This window comes from Hippocampus bargibanti, linkage group LG03 (genome assembly GCF_051943395.1).
Source record: "Hippocampus bargibanti isolate YZ-2025 linkage group LG03, ASM5194339v1, whole genome shotgun sequence".
NCBI lineage: Eukaryota > Metazoa > Chordata > Actinopteri > Syngnathiformes > Syngnathidae > Hippocampus > Hippocampus bargibanti.
The window spans coordinates 746,488-763,453 of NC_142736.1; the positions used below are offsets into that span (position 1 = coordinate 746,488).

The 16,966-nt window shown below is 42.1% G+C and overlaps 1 protein-coding gene across 2 annotated transcripts in view; it reads left to right on the forward strand.

Moving 5' to 3' along the window:
• Nucleotides 1-16,966, forward strand: part of ankrd11 (ankyrin repeat domain 11) — an 88,935-nt gene that overhangs the window by 21,330 nt on the left and 50,639 nt on the right. For both annotated transcript variants that reach the window (XM_088991417.1, XM_088991416.1), the window contains exon 2: nt 1,555-1,636. The gene's annotated coding sequence lies outside the window, so the exon portion shown is untranslated. The remainder of the gene's footprint in view (nt 1-1,554; nt 1,637-16,966) is intronic.

Consider the following 16,966-nt stretch of genomic DNA (forward strand, 5'->3'; position numbering starts at 1 on the left):
TTTGGGTTTTAAATACATTTTCTTGCGTTTAGCTTGCCTAGAATGTGCCTTCGCGGGGACAACTAGCTTCTACCCAGACTATTCTATGGCTCAACTTTTCAATGTAGGGCAATGAAATTCAAATCCCGATAATATAAAACGCCACACTTGCAGATTTGAACGTACACAAGGAAAGGATTTTACACAATACTGACAGCACACTCCCGATACTCGCATGCATTCTCTAACGTCGCTTTTGTTTGGGTTGCTAAATGGAGGATTGACTGATTGGGTGAATTGATCGACAGCTATCTATCTAGCTAGCTATCTAGCTAGCTATCTCCATCTATCTAACGAGCTAGTTCTATCTAGTTTTCCATCTATCTCTCTCTATTTAGCGAGCTATCTCAATGTATCTAGCTAGCTATCTCTATCTAGCGAGATAGCTATCTAGCGATCTATCTACCTATCTATCTCCTCTTTCATCTATAACTGCTTCATGTCACAAACAGAGTACAGAAAGTACTGAAGAATGAATGACTCGCATGCGCTCTGTGATTTGTTTGGGTTGCTAAATGGAGGATTGAGTATCCGACGCAGATTGACTGATTGGGTGAATTGATCGACAGCTATCTATGTAGCTATCTATCGAGCTATCTATCTCGGTATCTCTATCTAGCTAGCTAGCTCGCTCTATCTAGCTTGCTAGCTATCTTTATGTATCTAGCTAGCATTCCCTATCTAACTAACTAGCTATCTCTATCTAGCTAGGTAGCTATCTAGCGATCTAGCAATCTATCTACCTCTTTTCTCTATCTCTCTGTCTGTCTCTCTCTGCTAGCTATCTCTATGTATCTTTCTAGCTAGCTATCTCTATGTATCTCACTAGCTAGCAATCTCTATCTAACTAGCTCGGTATCTCTATCTAGTTAGGTAGCTATCTAGCGATCTCTCTCTCTCTGTGTTTCTCTCTGTCTCTCTCTCGCTAGCTAGCTAGCTATCTCTGTGTATCTCGCTAGCTATCTCTATGTATCTCGCTAGCTAGCTATCTCGACGTATCTCGCTAGTTAGCGATCTCTATGTATCTCGCTAGCTATCTCTACGTATCTCGCTAGTTAGTGATCTCTATATATCTTGCTAGCTAGCTATCTCTACGTACCTCACTAGTTAGCGATCTCTACGTATCTTGCTCGTTAGCTACCTATCTCTATCTAGCTAGCGATCTTAATCTAGCTAGCTACCGATCTCTATCTAGCTATTTAGCTAGCTATCTAGCTTGCTATGTAGCTAGCTAACTATCTAGCAAGCTATAGCTATATATCTATAAAGCTGATTGTGACTATGACTCACATGGGGTTCAGTTGTGTCTCTCTCATTCAGTCTTAATCAGCAAGGAGTGGCATCTTGTGACTTTCCCATGTGTAAAGTGAACCGATACAACTTTTGTTGTCATTTGGAGCAGTATTAATACAACTAAATTGAGGTAAAACTGTGAAACGAGGCGAGATCCTATTTTCCACCATGCTTTGGTTGCCCTTATTGTCCTTATTCATCTTTTTTTGTGTCATTTTTCAGGATCATTGGACACCCGAAGATTCTCTGGTGCTTCTCTTTTTGGATTTTAACCCACTGATATTCTCCCACAACCATGGAATCGGTATGTTGATGAACAATCTCTTTTTCCCTAATGTTTAATACATGTATAGAGTTACAATAAGATACTTAAGATACTCATTTTTAAAAGAATATCTCAATCACCAATGTCAATTTAAAATGAGTGTGGGATACGTACTGTGCTTTGGTTTCCCAAGCGTTCAAGTGGAATGCGTTCGGTTATGTTTTTGCCAGACAGATGTGTATCATGTTAGTTTTTGCGATATACAGTGATGCCTCAGCTTACGAACTTAATTGCTTCCCAGTGTGTATTCCAAACATTCATTTCCCATATGAAACCATTAAAATGAGAATAATCCGTTCCCAGGTCCCCAATAATGCATTACCTCTGGTTCCCAGAAAGTGTGTGTAAGGCGAAACAAAACATTTATTTCATAATTTGAGAATAATGCATTCCCAGGTCCCCACAAAACATAATTTTCGACTAAATAAGCCTTAAAACTACACAAAGTATATCTTATTTCATGTATAATATATGTGCTATTGTATTGTAATTGAAGAAATAAACTGTACTTTATAATAAAGTCATTTTATTTACCTTTGTGATGGTAGTTGTCAATGGATGACGAACTTCCAGGTTGCCTCTTGATGATATCAGAGTGAAGTTGCCGTGCTTTCTCGGCGATAATACCCTTACTCACACTTCCCTGCTAGCTGCTTTTCATTAATTCTAATCAACAGAAGTTTTTCAACCTCTTCTATTGCCTGACACTGTTGCTTAGAGAACACAGAAACACCCTTAGCCACACGTAGCAATGGTCGACTTAGCGTACTGGTACGGACGCTAAATCACACAAACGCACACCTCGTTGGTGTTTTTTGATGACCCCCTTGTTCTGCTCGACCGTAATTTGGTTTTGTATCCTCTTCGGTTGAACACTAGCTTGTGGCGGGTTCTTTTTTGGTCCCATAATAGCAAAAGTAGCCTTGATAACAAACCATGTACGCACTCAAGGAAAGGGGTGATGAAAACTAGTCCGCCAGCCACCTTGGCGCTGTTTGACCGTGTGGTTTGGTGTTCATCTGCCGAAAACTAGGCCTCCAGCCATTGTGCCGCTTTGTGTGTTTCCCGAAAACTAGTTCGTATGCCAAGATTATATTCTCGCGAATTTAATGTTCGTAAGGTAAAAACTTTCTAAACTGAAGCGTTCGTAAGCTGAGGTATCAGTGTATTAGCTCTTCGGATAACTGTAGAAGTGCTATGAAGAGAGAAAGAGATCCTGGATATTTCCGTGGCCCTGGTGGCATCCCATTGGTGTTCGCATGCCATCAAATGTTTTTTGATTGAAGAGCGTTAAAGGACAATCGACACCACCGGACAAGTTGCGTCCATTATTTGTAAAATGACTACTGAGCACATTTGACAAAGATTCCAGCACATATAGCTAGATTTTACGTTTTAAGATTCACACTGAATATTCAGGAAATCTTGTTTTCGAGTTGATGACGATGCCCTAAGTGACGTCACGGAGGGAATGCCCCTGACCGAGAAAGTGACACACCATGCATTTTGGGTACTGTTTTTCATCTGAAAACACCGTGTTGACACAAATTCCCAGCAGACAAATCAGCCCATTTCCAACAGGGCTTGTGCGCCATCTTGTGCATTTTCTGGGCGCTACATTGGAGTCCAGACGGCTCGAATTGATACGGAAGCACTTCTTTAATCGATGGCAAACATTTATGCTTTCCTCTTCAGAACTATTTGAATCATATTCATAACTGGATGAGTCACAAGAAAGCATCTTCTCTAAATCTGAACTCTCTGCAGCCATTGTTTTGATTCTGGAGCAAGGCAGTTTGTGACCAATAGTGACATCACGAACAAGGGGGCTGGACTTTCTGAATCCGCCCAGTTCCGAGCTCACTTTGTGGCAGTTTTAGGACACAAGTCATTTTTATTGGTGTTTTGCATTTGACTAAAAATATCATACTGCGTGTTTTGGCTATTTTCGATGCTATCAAACGTTTTTCTGATGTCAGTTAGCAAACCAAAAAATGGTGTCGGTTGTCCTTTAAACTGTTTGCTTCAGGCAAGTTGTAGTTGCGCAAACGCGGCGCGGTGATCAGTCACCGCTGGTTCTCACAGTCTGACAAGGCACTTTTTGTGGAATGTTAACCCCCCCTTTTTCAAAATATCAACATCCCAAGCCAGGATCTGGCAACATGCGTGGGGGGCATTTAACATATTTGCCTTCACGTTTGATTCATTTGTCACTTTACCGGAACATTAAATTGATTTGCAGTAGCATGAGACGCTAACATTTACATCTCTTAGATTGGAGACGGCTATTTTTCTGTATTTACGTGCACATGTACAGCTTGTAAGCATCAAGCATTCAGTCTGTCGTAGCAGTCCTCCGTCGGAAAGCATATTAGCGTCGCGCACTATCCGTTGGAATGTATGCAATAAGAGCAGGGCTTAGCGAGCGCACGCTGAACTTGTGCCTTGTTGTTCATTGTCAGGAGGTTGTGTTGTTGCCAAAGAAAAATAGGTCACCGTTTCTGTCCCGCAGAACTAGCTCCTGTTCCCACCCAATCCCTACTTTAGCAAGTGTTTCGCTCAGACATGCAGAACAGATTACCAGATGTATTTCACACACACACACACACACACATACACATTTTTGCCATGCGGTGGGGACGATGTGTGCAAAGGAATGCCCGTCGGGACACAATTTCAAACATGAAAAAAAATATATTTATAAGACTCATAAAAAATTCGATTTTAGGACCCATTTTTTTAGCCTGTGCTCACTCAGAAATCACTTTAAATTGGCATATTTCTTGATTTTAAGTTTTCAGGTCTTTCAAACATGTTTTGAAGTTTTTAAGAGCAATTTGCCCGTGAGGACCTCACTTTAGAGGTAAATGAGTCCCCACCAGTTTGTGTGCCGTCAGGTTTGTGTCCCCACCGGGGAGCACAAACGAGAACACACACACACACACACACACACACACACACACACACACACGAATCACCATCTCAATAATCGCGGATGTCTGTAGAAATGAAGTTACAATTCAAACGGTTCACATAGTCGGGAATCTATCTGTATACAGTGATACCTTGGTTTACAAACTTAATTGGTTCCCAGATGGTGTGTATCAGGCGAAAAGTGTGTATTCCAAACATTCGTTTCCCATAGGAAACCATTAAAATGAGAATAATCCGTTCCCAGGTCCCCATAAAACATAAATTTCTACTAAATAAGCCTTACAACTACACACAATATACCTTTTTATGTATAATAAATGTGCTATGGTATTGTAATTAAAGAAATAAACTGTACTGTATAATACAGCCGTTTTATTTACATTTTTGATGGTCGTTGATGGTTTGATGGAATGGATAGATTTTTGCATAAAGTGTCTCAAGGAGTTCTGCGTTGTATATCTTAGAAGTTGTGATATTGCAACAGATGCAGTCAGACACACTATAAACGTCTTTCATAGCTGGTTCCCTTGCTTGTATGTTCTCTTCAAATAGTACAGATGGTTTGTGCTCTTGTGCTTCACATTCATACATCATCCCTACACGTCTGTGTAAACTCTCAGTCGGACAGTAGGGATATATATATAGTATATAGGGCTGAAACTACCAGCAATACATTAGTTTGCTGACGAAGCTTCTTGGATAAGAAGCGAAACGTCGGACACCTTGAAAGAAGTACAGACGACGGCTGAAGAAACCTTTTCATCGATCATCCCTCCACGTTCTCCATTCCCGATAGCCTTTCCTGCCTCTCTACATGCGGCGTTGCACCAGTCAGAGCTGCTTGTGTTTACCTCCCCGAGCCGCCTCTCTCTGCTTACTGTCGATGGCAACCAAGGAAACTGTTCACAAAGCTTATTACGGTTGCCAGGAGTGGAATACACACTGTGCCTGTGGGCACGCAGGCACACACGCGCAGCAGCGATGCAGCGATGTACCACCCTCCTTCCTCCCTCCTCCACCATTTCCTCATGTGATGCCAGTCACGTGGTTTGCAGGCAAGCAGCTCAGCAAAATCTGAATGGCTCTTTTATTTTTAACCGCTTTAAATCCTTCCACCTGGGCTGCACGGTTAGTGCCAGTGTTGTCGGCGTCTCTTCATTTCATTTGATATTTACTGTTTTGAGAATTGGCCAAGGCTAGATGCATCGCAGTGAATGAGTATTACGATTACTGGTACTCTAATCAACAATAATTCTTATTAACCAATTAAGTTCGTAAGCCAAGGTATCACTGTACTGTGATACCTAGGCTTACAAACTTAATTGGTTCCCATAAAGTGTGTATAAGGTGAAAAGTGTGTATTTCAAACATGAATTTCCAATAGGAAACCATTATAATGAGAATAATCCGTTCCCAGGTCCCCATAAAAGATAATTTACTACGAAAAAAGCCTTAAAACTACACAAAATATACCTTATTTTATGTATAATAAATGTGCTATTGTATTGTAATTAAAGAAATAAACTACTGTGTAATAAAGTCGTTTTATTGACCTTTGTGACAGTAGTTGATGTCGTTGCCTGTTGATGATATCCGAGTGAAGTTGCCGTGCTTTCTCGGCGATAATACCCTCACTTACACTCTCCCCTGCTAGCTGCTTTTCGTTAATCCAAATCAACAGTTTTTCAACCTCTTCTATTGCCTGAGACAGTGCTTAGGCAACACAGAAACACCCTTCGCCACACGTAGCAATGGTCGACTTAGCATACTGGTACAGGGACGCTAAGTCACACAAATAACTGTAATTCACTTTCATGTCTTCTTAGGCTTAACACTAGCCTTTGGAGGGGTCTTTTTCGGTCCCATAATAGCAAAAGTAAACAAACCACATCTGCACTCGAAAAGGGGTGTGGAAACCTAGCCTGCCAGCCAGGGTGGCGCTGTTCGACCGTGTGGTTTGGTGTTCATCCGCCGAGAACTAGTCCGCCAGCCACCGTGGCGCTGTGTGATTCGGTTCGTCCGCTGAAAACTAGTTTGTATGCCAAGATTATATCAATCAGACATTTGAGGCTTAAATGGACACTAATTGTTGGAACTTTTTGGCTATGGAATTTTTTTCCCGCTCTTGACCAATGTACATCTCGAGTTGCTCAAAAGCCCAAGGGTCTCCAACGGTGGATTTTGCAACTGATAACATGCCACACATGTCCAACTGGGAGGCGGTCCTCACACTCTTTTACAATGGAGTCTCGCTGTTTTGGTTTGCGGCTTGGCATCTTAATGAAATAAGGACGGATGTCCTCTGAAAAAGACAAATGGCGCTTGGATATCACGCCGCGTTTCTCCAACAACTGCCACGTACTTTTCAGCATTCGTGGTTCCTCCACAGAAGTGGATCGTGACCCGCGACGTAGACACTCATAGCTTCGAGAAGCTTGCCGGCATTTCTGTTATTTCCTGAGCCCATCTGGCAAGGCCCATTGCACAATGACACCGCCGCATGAGGGGTCAAAGGTCACAGGCCTTTTTTATTGTTTGTTTTCAGCCTTAACGCCTACTGCGGAGTTTTCTCCAGACTCTCTGAGTATTTTTATGATCTTCTGATCACCATGAGAATGATGAAATCCCCGAGCGTTTTGTCCAATGAGAAATATTCTTAAACTGTTGCACTATTTGCTGACACAGTTCATAAAATGCTGAGCCTCTCCCAGTTCTTCCTTGTGAACAAAAAAGGCATGTTGAAGACATCACATTGAGAATGAATGACTGTTTGCAAATGAACCATGAACCGTCTCCAGCTGGTTCAGAATGCTGCTGCTCGCCTCTTGACTGGTACTCCTAAGAGGGAGCATACACTGTAACTGCTATTCTGGCATCCCATCACTGGCTCCCTATACATTTTAGACTTCTTTTCAAGATCTTATTATTTGTTTTCAAATCTTTAAATGGCCTCACCTGTCCGAGCTCATCCACCTCTACACACCTTCTCGGCACCTCAGGTCTGCTGACCAGACATTAATAGATGTGCCAAAAACTAAACGGAGGCTCAGAGGGGATCGAACCTGTTCTGTTGCTGTTCCCACTCTGTGGAAGGACCTGCCACTGAACATTCGGCACGCCCCCTTGTTGCCCATTTGTAAAACCCGCCTCTTTAATACTAACGTATACTTTTGGCATTTGACTCGGCATGATTAGGACTTGATCTTAGTTTAACTCCCTGGTGCTTTCTACTATTGTTGTGACTGCTTTATTTCCTGTATATGATAGTTGTCCATGTTAAGCACTTTGTTTCAGCTTCAGCTGTTCTTAAAGCGCTATCTACATCTATGTATTTTATTGTAATCTGTTCCTAGTTATGTTCGTAGTTTGCAAATTTCCTCATTGTGGGGAAAATAAAGGTTAAGGGCAAAATTGTATCCTTAGGAATTTCCAGCCTTTTATACATGAATAATCACAAAGATACACTTTTAAAATCCAGTCAGTTTGTTTTACTTACTTACTTATGTTGTATTTATCAACTGTGAGCGCTGAATATGTTGTTTGTACTGCTTTTGCAAGTATTGCCGTTTTCGCATGCGTTTATTGTGGTCGGCGGCCATTTTATTAGCAATGGTTCCAACAAGCTAACATTACAACATGCATATTTGTCATGTGCCTCGGGATATGTTGTAACAAGGTTCGACTGTACTTTAAACATTTTGTTATCTCATCTTTATCTTCATTGCCAAGTATGTAGAACACACAAAGAATTTGTTTCCTGTAGAACACTGCACTAGTATCATCACCAAAAAAATTGCAAATAGGCACTATACAGTTCTATTTGGGTTACTGTTAAAAGCGTTAATGGCCTGGGTGAAGAAGCTGTTTAAATGTCTGCTGGATTTGGTGCGCATGGATCAGTAGCGCCCGCCTGAGGGGAGTCGCTGGAAAAGGTAGTGGGCAGGGTGCGGAGGGTCCAGTCGGATTTTCCGCGCCCTTGTTTGGATGCTTGCGGTGTGCAAGTCCTCGAAAGTGGATAGGGCGGTTATCTCCGTAGCAAAGCTGAAAAGGAAGTAGTCCGCGTTTGGATTTGGCAAGATGAAAGTCTGAACTTCTTGTAATCACACCTTGCTCGCTCCTTTCCTCTTTGTACTCGATCTCCTCTTTGCCCCAAATGGGGCTTGTTCCTCACTGGGGATTAGTGTATGCTTCAGCCCTGAACACGGAAGTGGGCCTTGCCTGTCACGTTACATAACTCGCCCCGGGAAGAGCGACTCGGCCTTGTCCGGCTGGAGAGACGACTATAGAGGCTTTGTTTTGCCCCCCACCATGCCTTCTTCCTCCTCTCTTGGGTTTCTCGTCCTCTCCTTCGGGCAGACGGCACAGTTACACTGTATAGAAAAGGAGTCTGTTTTCAGGAAACAGACAAGTCACTGTGGCAAGAGTGCTGATAGCAACTAGCATCACAGGATGCTTACATCTTGGGTGGACGAATTCCACATATCACTCGACGTCACGCGGCTTCAAAGATTGGAAGTTGATGCGTCTCCGTCAATCCTGCATTTCCGCTTGAGCATACCCTGCGGCGACATACAAAGCTAGCATTCACGTCAGGAGCCATAGACGTTCGTGTTGAGTTTTTAAGGCAATGCGTGTGAAAATAAGCCATCGTCTGCTCCATTCAACATTTGAACTGAACTATTAACACTCATCATACATCACTTTTTTCTTGTGTATGACCAAAGATCGCATCAAAAGTGGCCGGAACACCAAATACTGGTTTTGTTGACTAATTTTTAAAGCTGCTTGGTCGTTCTTGAGGGTGGTATAGGTGAGATTACTTTGTTTCTGTCCATCTCTTCTAAGACAGTCTCCAAACATACATCCATACTGTGATACCTCAGCTTACGAACTTAATTGGTTCTGAGAAAGTGTGCGAGGCGAAAAGTTCATCTTCCAAACATTTATTTCCCATACGAAACCATTAAAAGGGGAATAATCTGTTCCCAGGTCCCCATAAAACATAATTTTCTACTAAATAAGCCTTAAAATGTCCCAAAATATAACTTGTTTTACATATAATAAATGTTCTATTGTATTGTAATTAAATAAATAAACTGTACTGTCGATGAAAAGGTTTCTTCAGCCATCATCTGTACTTATTTGAAGGTGTCGGACATTTCGCTTCTCATCCAAGAAGCTTCGTCAGTTAAGCTTCTACTTATATGGCTAGTTGTCTAGCTGGCTGTCTATTAGCTAGCTTTCTATCTATTTACTTCCGGGTTGAGTGAACGCTGGCGCGTGTGGCTGCCGCTGCTCCTTGGATAAGAAGCGAAACGTCCGACACCTTCAAAGAAGTACAGATGACGGTTGAAGAAACCTTTTCATCGATGGACCACTCCTGTACGACTGAGAGCTTACACAGATGTAAACTGTACTGTATAATAAAGTTGTTTTATTTACCTTTGTGATGATAGTTTTCAATGGATGACAAACTTCCAGGTTGCCTCTTGATGATATCTGAGTAAAGTTGCCATGTTTTCTCGGCCACAAGACCCTCACTCACGCTGTCCCTTGCTAGCTGCTTTTCATTAAATCAAATCAACAGAAGTTTTTGTTTTGTGTTTTCTTTGGCTTAACACTAGCCTGTGGTGGGGTCTTTTTCGGTCACATAATAGCAAAAGTATCCTCGATAACAAACCACATCCGCACTCAAAGAAAGGGGGTGACGAAAACTAGTCCGCCAGCCACCGTGGCGATGTTTGACCGTGTGGTTTGGTGTTGTTCCGCCGAAAACTAGTCCACCAGCCAAGCCTATATGCTCGCCAATTTAATGTTCGTGAGGCGAAAAGTTCGTGAGATAAAACGTTCGTAAGCTGAGGTATCACTGAACATTTTGTTTTTGTCTAGTTAGTATATCTCAAAATACATCTTCCAAAATTGTTGGTCTCTGCTTTTAAAGAAAAAGCCACCAAGGGATCCCGAAATAACTGGAGACTGAGGCTACCATTTGCCAACATGCAAATTGACAAGCCACAAAGCATCCTGGAGAAAGTCCTTTGGGCAGATCAGACCAAACGGGAGCTTAAGCTCCGTTTATAGAAGCACAAATGAAGTATTTGTCAATTATTCTTTGCAGAGAAGAACATGGGAGGCAGTCATCATGGGTTAATACTCCACTCCATTCCATCAAGCCATCAACAACCATCACAAAGGTCAATAAAATGACTTTATTATACAATACAATTTATTTCTTTAAATCTATAATATCATAGCATATTTTTTCTACATAAAATAAGGTATATTTTGTGTAGTTTTAAGGCTTAGAAAGTAGAAAATTATGTTATATGGGGACCTGGGAACGGATTATTCTCATTTTAATTGTTTCCTATGGAAAATACATTTTTGGGATACACACTTTTCGCCTTACACACTCTGTCTGGGAACCAGTTAATTTCGTAAGCCAAGCTGTCACTGGCATTTCCATTTTTCACATTTTGCCATACATTAAAGAAATTACATAAATAAATGAATGTTACTTTTTTATTCAATATTTGTAGTTTTTGATTCCTTGTTTTCATTGATCAAATCCCCCCCCCCCCTTTCTTCTTTATTTTCGTAACCTTGTTTTTTTGTGACCTTGGTTTCGAGTGGCTGCGCTCCGTTCGAAAGGCAACACCCCTCCCGGGAGAAACTGACCTTATTGTTTGCCTCGGTGTAAATGTGCGCTCCTCTCTGCCTTCGTAATTATCAGCCCATTCAACAAGTTTTTGCGTTCACTTTGCTGCGTTTTATCGTGTAGAAAAGTGCTTGGTTTGTGGGAAGTACGGCTAAAAAGATTGACTTGCGCTTTTTCCTGACATTTAAAAGCTATTTACTGTCATTTCCGAGCTACGGGTGGCACCTGATTAAAACATTTTCCCAGCAGTCATGGATTTAGCGAGCGGTAAATGTGTCTTTAGCACATTGACAAAGTTATATCTGGCGTAACCTTAACATCAAGAAGAATATCGACTTCTATCACATCTTTGCAGCTATCGGACAAGGCTTACATTCAAGTCCTTTTTAAGTCATTACAGTGATACCTCGGTTTACGAACCCCTTGGCTTACAAACTTTTTGGTTTACCAACGTTAAATGTATAAAAATTTAACATTGGCATACAAACCATTTTTCGGGATAGACGCGGAGCGCCACAATGAGTGATGTGTCATTCGCGAACAAGCCCGTTCTAACAAGAAAATGGCAGCCGACTCATTTTTGTCCTTTCTTGATTGGTCAAGAAGGCAGCAGTGAGGCGAGGTGGTTTAAACATTAAAGAGACAGGCAGACAACAGAGAGAGAGAGAGAGAGAGAGAGTGAGAAAATGGATAGAAAACAGTCAAATTTGGACTGGTTTCAACTTTGATAGTTTAATCAGAATCAGAATCAGAATCATCTTTATTGCCAAGTATGTAGGACACACAAGGAATTTGTTTCCGGTAGAACACGCTGCACTAGTATCGTTGTCAAAAAAACTGCTAAGTGGCACTATACAGTTCCATTTTGGCTACTGTTGAAAGAGTTCAAAGAGTTAATGGCTTGGGGGAAGAAGCTGTTTAAATGCAAAGGCAGAGTGCAGACTGCAAGGTCAAAATATCCCAATAATCAGGCTCCACGAATAACCCGCTCTGCCTGGGAACCAATTAAGTTTGTAAGCCAAGGTATCAGTGTATTCCGAACATTTGAATGGTTACTGGCGTTGTTATTGTCTTGTGTGTCGTCAGTCGTGTTGTCGGAATGTGTTGCATCGGGCGGGCTGCTTGAAAGCTGCTCAGAGGCCAGCAGTCAGCCGCAGAAACAGAACAGGAAGCAGATGGAGCACTTTGGGCTTAACCCTTCCCACGCCATTTTATCCTCTTGGCCCTCCTCCTCCGATCTGTGGAATGGAAGGAGGAGGGAATGGCGAGGGGAGTGTTTGGGGGATGGTAGAGACACGATTGCTTCAAGCGTCGAGCAGAAAGAGCAGCGAGGTTGCCGCGCGGCTCTCCTTTCCAGCCGTGCATGGACACCGAGAACCATCTTGCAATGCGCAAATGCTGAAAAAATTGGAAGACGGTCAGCCCATCGATGAATTACAATAAAACGTTCGGCCACGATGATGTTTCTTTTGCATAAACATTTACATTTTAAGCGATCATTAACTAATTCACTGCCAGACGATGTGCAAAAATGGGTCCACTCCACTGTCAGGGTTTTTGTCATTTTTACTCACAGAATATTGAGTTTGTAGTCCATAATATTCGGGAATGGCGCTCTTTGTCATATTTTCAATTCTCGAATAAATTGGCAGTGAATGAGTTAAACTCATTCTTTCGGGATGAGTGAACGCTGGCGCGTGTGGCTGCCGCTGCTCACCCGCAGAAAAAATATCCTGTGACTGTAAATTGTCCTTGAGAGTTTTGAAAGGCGCTTATAAATGAAATGTATTATTATTATTATTACTCTATCTATTAGCTAGCTTTCTATCTATTTGACTTACTTCCGGGTTGAGTGAACGCTGGCAAGTGTGGATGCCGCTGCTCACCCTCAGAAAAAATATCCTGTGACTATAAATTGTCCTTGAGAGTTTTGAAAGGCGCTTACAAATGAAATGTATTATTATTATTATTATTACTGTATCTATTAGCCAGCTAGCTAGATTTCTATCTATTTGAGTTACTTTCTGGTTGAGCGAACGCTGGCGCGTGTGGCTGCTATTGCTCACCCGCAGGAAAATAAATATCCTGTAACTGTAAAGTGTCCTTGAGAGTTTTGAAAGGTGCTTTCTCTGCCATAATTTTACCTAGTTCCTCATCAATTGTGTTCTGTTTAGCTGGCTTGATAGCTTTTTACATCAAGTGTACAGATGGCTTGTGCGGGCTATTTGTGGAGCCTGATTGATGTTATATTTTAACCTTGCAGTCTACACTCTGCCTTAGAACTATCAAAGTTGAAACGAGTCCAAATGTCACTGTTTTCGATGCATTTTCTCCATTTTGAAAGGCGCTTATCAATGAAATGTATTATTATTATATTGCCCAGCCCTACTTGATTACTTCTAGTCTGTAAGAATTTATTTAGCTAGAAGAAGCTTTCAATGCTTTGAATCTTACTCGCAAAAGTTTGAAAGTGTGAGCTTCATTATTCAACATTTGCTCCAGTTGTGGGGGGTTATATTTAGAATTGTTGTTGGGAGAAACCAAGGCACGGAGTGCACTAAAGCTAAATGTAGCCCGTGGTTGGATTGTCAAAACTACTTTTCTAGGAGCTTCATTTTGTTCAGGCAAGTTGTGAGAAGCGGGCAATGTTTGTGTTAGCATTTAGAAATCATCACACAGCCGGTCGGCCATTTTTTTCCCAACGGAGATGATCATTGCGACCTTGCTGATTTGACCTTTTTTCACTATTGGCCGCCTGCCACCGCCAGACAGCAAGCTTGTGTTAGCTCGAAATAAATGTGCGTCTTGATCGTTTTGGAGATTTGAGACGCATCGACAGAGTCTACTACATCTTTCCTGTCTCTTTGGACCATCATTAAAAAATAGGCAATTATCCGCATGTTTTTAGGTACAGTGATACCTTGGCTGATGAACTTAATTGGTTCCCAGACAGAGTGTGTGTATCCCAAAACTTAATTTCCCATAGGAAACCATTAAAATGAGAATAATCCGTTCCCAGGTCCTCATAAAACAAAATTTTCTACCTTCTAAGCCTTGGAAACTACACAGAATATACCTTATTTTATGCATAATAAATGTGTTATTGGATTGGATTGGATTGGATATGCCTTTATTAGTCTCACGGTGGAGAAATTTACATTTCACAGCAGCAATTATGGTATTATAATGAAAGAAATAAACTGTACTGTATAATAAAGTGGTTTTATTGACCTTTGTGATGGTTGTTGATGGCTTGATGGAATGGAGTGGCCGGTTTCCTCAGCATTAAACACTTGATGAGGAACGTAGCCTTCTTCTTTCACCATCTTGAGGAATGATCCCTTGTAGCAGCTTTCTCTGCAATCATTTTACCTTGTTCCACATCAATTGTGTTCTGTTTAGCTGGGGTGATAGCTTTTTGCATCAATAGGTCTGTGTAAGCTCTGAAGTGTACAGATGGCTCGTGCGGGTTATTTGTGGATCCTGATTGATGGGACATTTTGACCTTGCAGTCTACACTCTGCGTTTGAACTATCAAAGTTGAAACGAGTCCAAATGTCACTGTTTTCTATCCATTTCCTCACTCTCTCTGTCGTCTGCCTGAACCACCTCCCCTCACTGCTGCGTCTTGACCAATCACGTGGCTTTAACCGAAGACTGGGGGCGGGGAATATAGGACAAAAACAGTCGGCTGCCATTTTGTTGTTAGAAGAGCGGGCTCGTTCGCGAATGACACATCACTCATTGTGGCGCTCTGTGTGTATCCCGAAAAATAGTTTGTATGTCAAGGTAAAATTTCATACATTTAATGTTCGTAAGCCGAAAAGTTCGTTAGCCAAGGGCTTCGCAAACCGAGGAATCGCTGTATGTGCTTACATGGAAAAAAAGTGAAATGCTGCCCACTTGTGGAAGAAAAAAAACAGCCAGATGTCTGGAGAGCGCTGTATTGGCACCCAAGCAGGAAAAAACAAAACCCCAACAAATTCGGGAATGGCGCTCTTTGTCATATTTTCAATTGACGAATAAATTTGTGAATGAGTTAAGAACCATTTATTTCCCCCTCGATAATACCAATTCCGTTTCTAAAAACGTAGCGTCGTCGGATGGAAAAGCAAGTCGGCTTGACGGCGAAAGCTCGATTCCCTTTCGTAATGTGCGGAAACGCGAGCTTGAATAAATGGTCACACGCTCGTGGATTATCTTGTTATTTTGTGCAGGAAGGATGTTTGAAATGCCAGCCAACCAACACACAACGACCCCCCTTGCACCCCACCACCTCCCCCGGTTCTCACCCACCCACGCACGCACGCAACGCAGTCTTTTATAATCTGCTGGTGAGCCGCCATTGGAAGAGCGCGTATTCGTAATGCAGCGCTCTGCGGCCTCGGGTTATTAGAGTGTGGAGATTTGTACGAGGGAAGTGGGGGGAGGGGGAGAGCTGCCCCATTCAATTTTCCAACACCGCCCTAACTGCATTTTCCGCCATTTTTACCTCTGATTTCTTCCTCTTTGGTCCTTTGCTTGGACCCCGTTTTAAGAGTGTTAAAGGACAACCGGACAAGTTGCGTCCATAATTTGTAAAATCCAGTGTGCGCATTTGACAAAGATTTTACCTTTTAACACTTGCACTGAATATTCATAGTCTTGTTTTCGAGTTGATGACGAAGCCCTAAGTGACGTCACGGAAGGAACGCCCCTGACCGAGAAAGCGGCACACAATGCATTTTGTGTACTTTGTTTGGTCTGAAAACACATTGTTGATTGCGAAATTTGAAGGAACCATTTCTGTGTTCGACACTAGCTATTGTATTGACTGCGCCGCATGGCTGGAGTTCTATTTGCTATTTATTAGCTAGCTACCTGGCTGGCTATCTATTTGCTATCTTTGCTATTAGCACATATAGCTATGTGGCTGGCTATTTATTAGCTATATGGCTACCTGGCTAGTTAGCTAACTCTCTAGCTGGCTATCTATTTGCTATGTATTGGCTATCTGTCTAGCTAGCTAGTTATATGGCTGGTTATTTATTAGCTGTATGGCTATCTAGCTAGTCCGTTAGCTAGCTGCCTAGCTTTCTATCTGAGTTACTTCCGGGTTGAGCGAACGCTGGCGCGTGTGGGTGCTGCTTCTCACCCGCAGAAGCCAATTGCGATAACGCGCATAAAGAAGGTGTAAGTTGACACAAATTCCCAGCGGACAAATCAGCCCATTTCCAATGGAGCTTGTGCGCCATCTTGTGCATTTTCTGCCCGCTACATTGGAGTCCAATTGATACGGAAGGACTTCTTGAATCGATGGCAAACATGTATGCTTTCCTCTTCAGAACTATTTGAATCATATTCATAACTGGATGAGTAACAAGAAAGCATCTTCTCCCAATCTGAAGCCATTGTTTTGATTCTGGAGCAAGGCAGTTTGTGAAGGAGTATCCTGGCGTGATGTCACGGACAAGGGGGCGGGACCTTCTGAAACTCGCCATTTCCAGGGTCATTTCAAAGTAGTTTTGGGACACTTGAAGTCGTTTTTATTGGTATTTTGCATTTGACTCAAAATATCAGCCTGTGTGTTTTGGCTTTTTTAGATGCTATCGAACGTTTTTCTGATGTCAGTTAGGAAACACAAAAAAATGCTGTCGGTTGTCCTTTAAGGCATTCCACAACCCGTCTGCTTGTCGGGCAGCGAGGGAGTGGAAGCTCAGCCGAGGCATTGACGAGAG